An 8,279-nucleotide genomic window follows, 5' to 3' on the forward strand; every position below is an offset into this window, starting at 1 on the left:
CAGTGAGTTTTGGACGCGTTTGTGTGATTTAGGTGACATTGGCAAAAGTTCAAAGTTCACTGACATAGGATACGATCATACGAGTAGGTGAAAGTACATGTATCATTATCAGACCAAGCAAATGTCCTGGTTACGATCATATGTAGGTGAAAGCACATCATTATCAGACCGAGCAAATGTCCTGGTTACGATCATATGAGGTGAAAGCACATCATTATCAGACCGAGCAAATGTCCTGGATACGATCATATGTAGGTGAAAGCACATCATTATCAGACCGAGCAAATGTCCTGGATACGATCATATGAGGTGAAAGCACATCATTATCAGACCGAGCAAATGTCCTGGTTACGATCATATGTAGGTGAAAGTCACCATTATCAGACCGAGCAAATGTCCTGGATACGATCATATGAGGTGAAAGCACATCATTATCAGACCGAGCAAATGTTCTGACTAGGATACGATCATATGTAGGTAAAGGTACATCATTATGAGACCCGGGCAAATGTCCTGAAATTGCTAAAGAAAACCTAAAGCAGGGCCAAGCCAAAATGAAGCAATGGTATCACAAAAACTAGAGAATTCAAACCAGGAGAAAAGGTTCTTGTACTTTTTCCAATTCCAGGGCACCCACTACAAGCTAGATATTCTGGCCCATATGTAGTAAGTAGAGTCAAAAGTGGATGAAGTGGATTATATCATTAAGAATCCTGGTAGACGCAAAAGTAGACAACTTGTGCCATATAAATATGCTGAAAGAGAATATTGAAAGAAATGTCACTGATGGTTCAAAACCAGTCTGTTCAGTTACAAATGCTGAAGTAAACGTGAGTGAAGATGCCACCTCCCAGCAAACACAAAACGTTTAGAAAACGTTTTCTCTAGGTTCTAGTTTGGTCTTTTACGTCTTCGTCTTCCAAAACGTTTTAAAAACGTTTTAAAAACGTTTTGACTTGGGTAAAATATTGTTCGTTTTACCATGACGTTCAGAAAACGTTTTTAAAACGTGACAAAATATTTCGATTTTTACGTTATTTTGCCACGTTTGTAATACGTTATTTCCAGAACGTTTTCCGAACGTTTTGTACAACGTCAATTAAATGTCTTTCTAAAGCGTTTAATTATTATTTCATATTATCAAAATGTTTTAACACGTAGCCTTCTCTGGTTTAAGGCACTGTATGGTCGTAAATCCTGGGGGACAGGGGGGACACGTCCGCATACACTTTGGGATATCAAATGTCACCCCACCCCGTTTTCGGCAAACACTTCCCTGGTGTAAGTATATTTACTCTAAAAATACAGGCAATAGGCCTATTCGGTATTATACCTTGATTTTTGGATGAAATAGTTTAGAATTGAAATTTTCTCGCGCTCCGCGTACTTCATCGAATTCAAATTCACCTTCATATTCACATCCAATTCACCGTGATTGGGGGCTAAAATAGTATAACAAGTTTTGTGTGAATAATACGCGCATCTCCCCGTAAACTTGACCGGTAAAAAGCAATTTATCTATGTCATACCTCTGATATCTGGTACGTCAGCAATTAACAGAAAGGAAAAGAGGAGCTATCATGTCAGAAGACTGAGGAAAAGGACGGAATCGAAGGATTGAAGAAAGTAAAAAATAAAACAAGATACACATGACAAAGCCGACTAAATATTAAATCAACAGGGATTAAATAATTCCTTGAATTCTTATGACAACCCCCCCCCACATATCAAAGAAAAAAAAGTGAAAGAAAAATTCCTTGTTGTTTATAGATAGCCCTAAACGCCTTGATTTGGTATAAAATAGTGTAAAATTGCATATTTTTGCGCGCTTCGTGGGAAATGAACCCAAATGTGTATCAACTTTCACTTCAAAATATGAAACTTAATGTTCGCTATGCTGTGCGCGCATAAATCCCAGCAATTGTGAAGTCAATGATGTCTGTATATTGTTGATGAATACAAGTTTAACTGTTTAATTCTTTATATATGTGCATCAATCAGGAAACATGTACCTAATTTGGCAAGTGTTTCACGCAGTCCTTTTTATTATATCTCATCATCACAGCACGGTTGAATTATATGCATTCGACAACATCACTTCTCGGACGTTGACCTCAATTTGTAGAGTTAAGCTTTTGCAACCAACATTTTAAAGTCAGCCTAAGCCTAGCATAAGCTGCTGGTTAGTGAGGAACTGTGTCTTAGAGATTGTGATGTATGACCCGGGTGTTTGACTTGCTTGACATCTTTAAGTGTGACCTATATAAAAGTTTTATGGTTTTGTGAATCGTCTGGCAACCCAAAATTCAAACCTGGAATGTGACAAATTATACGTTTCGTTTATGCTGGCATGCTGTTCTAAGGAATATATACATCAAGTTGCTCATCAAAAGGAACTATTTGCATCTGTTTCGTTCAGTTCTACCAAACAAAGGTAAGATTGTATTTTATTATTACTATATTTCCATTAAACATGATAAAGCGTGTATGTTTTTAGTCCAGTGAGTCAATTTAATCAGTGAAGTACAATGAGTAACATATGCATTGTATGCATGGCATCCACAATATAATGACGGTTGATGTAATTTGAATTCGAGGAAAGTCTTTAAAAGCTGAGGACTTAAACTTAATAAGATGTTTTTAATAGGATATTGTTTTTCTAATTATTATTTACCATTCTTGACTTAAAAGTATGTTGTAAGGTTTGATGATATTCATGGTTTAATTCCGTATTGGTACTACTAAATAAAATACTTGTATGTTCGTGATGCATTCGTATAGCTGGCCTATTCGTCGTGATTGAGCGCTTTATAAAATTGCAATCTCGAAATTGAAAAAGATCGGCGATGTTGTCAGAATTGAAAGGCCGTGCCTACAATTAATTTGATTGAAATTCAAGGTGGTTTATTGACTTGAGTTTTGTCATGTTTGTCAAATTGTTATACCTATTTCATAAGTCTATCTGACATAATGTGTTAGATGAGTATTAGATTAGCATGACACTCATGACACTCGATCATCAGATCGTCGGACAACTTAGTACCTGATTTAATTACAAGTAGGCTATATTATTATTCTCATCTATATCATATTATATTTACACAGACAAATTCCTGAAAGTAGTAAGAGAAGTCATCAAGTATAAAAACAGAACACGTGAGAAGTAACATTAATAATTACAAGTGCAAAAAGAGTGGCCGTTGTTACCCAATATGTAAGCAATATGTGATTAATAGGGAGTATTTAGCATGTTTAGCGCACAAAAAATCACAATTTGAATAATTGCTTTAAAGTCAGGCAGAAGGGAGCTCTAAGGGTTTACTGGAAATCCATTGAAATGATTATCATGTTGCCGGTTATTGCACCCAGAGGTGTATTTTGTGCACCCAGAACTTCACCTGTACCACCTCAGTCTTGACCTATGTTCTGGGTTAGTCACAAACTCCAAGTCCATGGTTAAAGACAACAGATGGTATGACCTATAAATCATATATTACCCATGAAGTTCAAGTACGCTTATTTTTGCCCTAAACAATGGAATGTTGCAATATTTATGAAATGATTGCAAATGAATAATGATGTATATTGATTGCTTGGAAGTGGAACACATTTGTTTTAATTTTTAGTGTAATTATTATTAGGTTTGTGTTGCCTGAAAGCACTGAATTAAAATGGGACGTCTGAATTGCGCTTCTGTCTGAAAAAACTCAAAGAGATCGATGACCAGGACGATTCTTTAGCCCTAGGTATGCATGCATAAGAGTTCAAAATGATTAAAAACAACCAGTATAATTTTTTAGCTGTAAATTAAGACCAAAATCAAGTTCATGTAGCCCCTGTAGTCATTAATTTATTCAAGTTACACATGCGAAACGCCCTGTTCCCATAGACTTTATGTGCTCCTCTTCCCATCCTTCCCTCACAACTTCGATCAACCACACATCTCCAGTAGTTGAAAAGCTATATTGTTCATATATACAGGGTTGTTACTAATGTTAGTGGTTTTTTAGCTTTCAAATGACACCAACACAAAATATGACATTTTATCAATTAAACAGATCACAATTTAAAAATACATAACCCACCACCCTGTTTGGGTGGCGACTGGGAAAACGCATATCCATTAGTATTAGATTACCATCTCTTGTAATCTTAGTTGTTCTCCTTCGTATAAAGTTTTAAAAGCAAGACAATTTTGTAACTTATTTTGTACATGTAACATGTCATAAAATCATATAGGCCTTAAGGCCTGGTAACTGCTGGTTCAGAAGTTCAAGATATTGTCCTTCGTTCTGTTGAAACATTTTACGATGTGCTAAGAACATTGTCGAAAAATATCCATATTCCATATTTTGCAACATTGAAGTTTATCATTTGTTTAAAGAGTGATAGCTAGAGTTACGCAATCTGCTGTTTAGTTAGTTATCAATTAGAACTTTGTAGAGAAACATGACAAGATAGCTTTTTATTGTACCTGATTGAAATACAAAAAAAAACTATGTCAATATTTTGGTGCACTCTTAACTATAAGTTTTGCTTTTTGCAAAACATGCACATGAGGGCCGCATATGTGGTTTTATATTAAAATTCCACTCAGCCAAAATTATTCCTAAAATATATAGGAATATCGAATAGACACGAGAGGTTCTTTAAATATTTTAATATTTCTCAGGAACTGGCATTTTATACCAAACAATCATAACCTGTGCAAAATATTCCCTTGTCTCCACCCTATACTAGCTTTAAAAACAAAATTATGAATTAAGATGCCATTTTCGTGTGTTCAAAAGTACACAATATGAAATTGTGGTTGATTTACACAATTGAAGTACTAATAATCATGATCATTTATAAATAGGCCATAATTCAAAATATGTTTGACATTTTGCACTTGCGATGAAAATCACAATAACTTTATTCAGTTGTGGGTCAAAGTATCACAAGATACTGAACCATCAACAACGGCAACATCATAAACGATATTGACTTCCAAATTCCATGCGATAATGCATTAAAATATTTAGCTTTGATTCATATGTCTTTATTCCAGATACGACACCTTAGTCTTGTTGGAGGACATGATCTCAACGAAACCATCAGGAGGATGATGAGGAAGCTGGGAACGAACAATTTGTGGTCCTCCTGCAGTGTATAGGGAGAAAAGGCAAGCTGAGCATTAAAGATAGCCCTTTTTCTACAAAGTTATCGTCAGTAAGTTTCATAGGCCCAAGATACAATCTATGATTAACATAATATGTCAAATCACGTAGGCCTTTCCTTTTATTTCACAGTATGTTTCCAAACATTGGGTGAGAAAACAGATCCATAAGCTTCCATAGAGCTAAGATCGGCTAAGCCTAAACAGAATGCATATAATTTGTCATGCTGTCTGAACCAATCATAGTGGGTGTAATATACTCATCTCATATTCTGTGATTATAAAATTAAAATATGGATATTTAAATCTGACCCCTAAATCGGACGTCTGTTTCCAACTTGTTTTTTTTGTTGTTATTTTAGATTATATGTGTATACTTTATTCATAAACTTATCAAATAAAAAATATTTCCCCTAAGACCACAGACCGCACGTATGGTAACACGTCGACATGTAGGCTTTTGGAAAATCCTAATATTGAGATACAGACCGTTTATTTTGATAAAGGAGTTTAATTTAATACTGAACTCATATCATTTCCACCTTTCTATAGAAGCTTGCATGAAGAATCATCCTCAAGCTAAGGAGGTTGAGATAGAGAAGGGACTTGGAGATTATCTGAAAAGAACACCAAATCTTCCAGGTGGAAAAAAGTATAAAGTAAGTTCAAATATCATTGCTGAAATGCCAAATTCATTTATTTAATTCATGTAGGCCTAAAACAATGTCTAGGGATTATAATATTAGCACCCATTCTAGACACCACCTTGTCCTCTATTTGTAAACACGTTTAAATGCTAAACATGTTTAGGAATTAAATATGTCTTGTGTTCAGATATTAAACATATGATGTTTTGAAATTTGACATTGGTGTTTAGGTTTTAAACGTATTTACAAATTGAAAACAAAAAGAAGTGTTCAATCTCTAGACACTGTTTTTGCAGTGTATTACTATGTTTCTGTATCTGAATATCAAAAAGTGCATAAAATTGTTCGTTGAATGTAAAATGAAAAAAATATCGCATATCGCACAGCTCATTTTCTTTTAAAAATAATGTTTTAAAAAATAATAAAGCATAGCACAAAGCTATTTTACCAAATGTATCTGAGACATACTTTTTTGGACTTACATTTCACACACCTACGTGATGTTTCTTTCTCTATGGAGCATTTTTGTTTATTTTCACTTCTCTTAGGTTTTAGGTGCACCATGCCCCCTCCCCACACACACCCCCACGCGCGCATTATGATTTCGTTATGGTTTATACAGACCTTGAAAGTTACTCAGAATTAAGGGCTGGGGTATGAACGTTTGGACAGTATTTATTTTGGGACATTAGAGCACATCAGACATATCGAATTGCATTCTGAATACGAAGAATGTCATTCTGATATCAAATAATTTTGATTTTTGAAATTAGCAATTTAATACACATTTTATGGCAAATCATTAAAATTGATATTTTTGATATTTAACAGTACTTGAAGTAAACTTTATAAATCTGATGATTTATACTTAAAGTGTATGTAGGTGGGATGAAAAGCCGACGATCAATTGAAAATTTTGACCTTTCGTATTGAAGATACGGATTTTTTTCCCAAAACACCAAAAAAAAAAGGTCTTTTTGGGGAAAAAATCCGTATCTTCAATATGAAAGGTCAAAATTTTCAATTGACCGTCGGCTTTTCCTCCCTGCTACATACACTTTAAGAATATATCATTAGATTTATATAATTTACTTCGAGGACTGTTATATATCAAAAATGTGAAAAATATCAAATTTTATAATTTGTCATAAAATTTGTATTATATTGTGATTTTCAAAAATGAAAATTATTTGATATCAGAAAGACATGCTTCGTATTCATAATGCAATTCGATAGGTCTGAGGTGCTCTCATGTCCCACAAAAAATACTGTCGAAACCCAATAAACGCTCATTTTAGATCCCTTAATGATACTGATAATATAAATAAGTTGTCTGGATATCTAAGGGTGACCATAACCGGATAGAATTTTTTTATTCATAGAATTTCTTATGCCTATTTATATATATTTTGTCAGGGCTGCTATTTTAGTGAGCTGATAGATTTAAGGGTTTCAGTTCAATTTAAAAAATGATGTTTCCCAAAATGATGATCATGCTTATAAATAGATTGTTTTCCATTTTATTATCTATAGAAAGCTGGGAATGTGGATGCAGCGGTACCTGTAGGGGAATTGGAGGATGATGAGCGCGGCGAAAATGAACGTGGCCCCCAACAGGAAGAGGAAGAACAAGACTAGGGGACACATTGAAACTGAAGAGTGAAGACCACAGACACTGTACTGGTAAACATGCTAGTTTTACAACATTGTCGGACAAGGTGCTCACTGTCTATTGAAGTATATATATTCGATAAATATAAGGTTTAAGTTTAAAATAGCTGTGATTATATATCAGACTTTTATTTTAAAACATTTCTCATAAGCATGTTAAGATGTTTTTGTTTCTGTACTTATAGCTTTTAACTTTTCCTATCCGATATACGCTGGCGAAGTGACGTCCTAATCGGATTAACTACCATAGCAATAGATGAATACAATTTTTGAATAGATCGCTCTGCACTACAGCAGGTTGCACTCATCACCTGTCTTCAATCATATAATAGATTGAATACAATACCGCTCTTTTCAAACAGGCTAATCTTACAGGTGCAAGTGATTAGCATTTCTTTGACATATATGGTTCAATGCATCGGTACCGCATGGACGTTGTAGGCCTATACGGGGATACAGTCAAAATTGTATTCATCTATTGCTATGGTAGTTAATCCGATTAACTACGTCACTTCACCAGTGTATAATCACACTAGTATTCGCTGAGTGCGTTTCCACAATCGCTGATTATTAAGTATGGCGGGCACAAAAGAGGGAGTACTTTGATTTGGGTAATCTTTTGTATGCTGAAAGAAAGCATACACAAGATTACCCAAATAAAAGTACACCATCTCCATTTGTGCCCGTCATACTTCAAAAAGCCTTATTGTTGCAGCGTCGAGGTCCGTTCAAACTACGCCGCAATGCAGTGCGATGCGGTACCGATATATCGATTACTTTTTGCCTCAACTCAACGCTACTCG

At 34.8% G+C, this 8,279-nt stretch overlaps 1 long non-coding RNA gene across 1 annotated transcript; it reads left to right on the forward strand.

Annotated features, from left to right (window-relative positions):
* Window positions 1–2,337: 2,337 nt before the first annotated feature.
* LOC140146338 (uncharacterized) lies at window positions 2,338–8,013 on the forward strand. Its single transcript, XR_011858224.1, has 4 exons — window positions 2,338–2,434; window positions 5,051–5,211; window positions 5,711–5,817; window positions 7,339–8,013. It is a non-coding gene; the product is annotated as an uncharacterized lncRNA (long non-coding RNA).
* The last annotated feature ends 266 nt before the right edge of the window (window positions 8,014–8,279 follow it).

This window comes from Amphiura filiformis, chromosome 2 (genome assembly GCF_039555335.1).
Source record: "Amphiura filiformis chromosome 2, Afil_fr2py, whole genome shotgun sequence".
NCBI lineage: Eukaryota > Metazoa > Echinodermata > Ophiuroidea > Amphilepidida > Amphiuridae > Amphiura > Amphiura filiformis.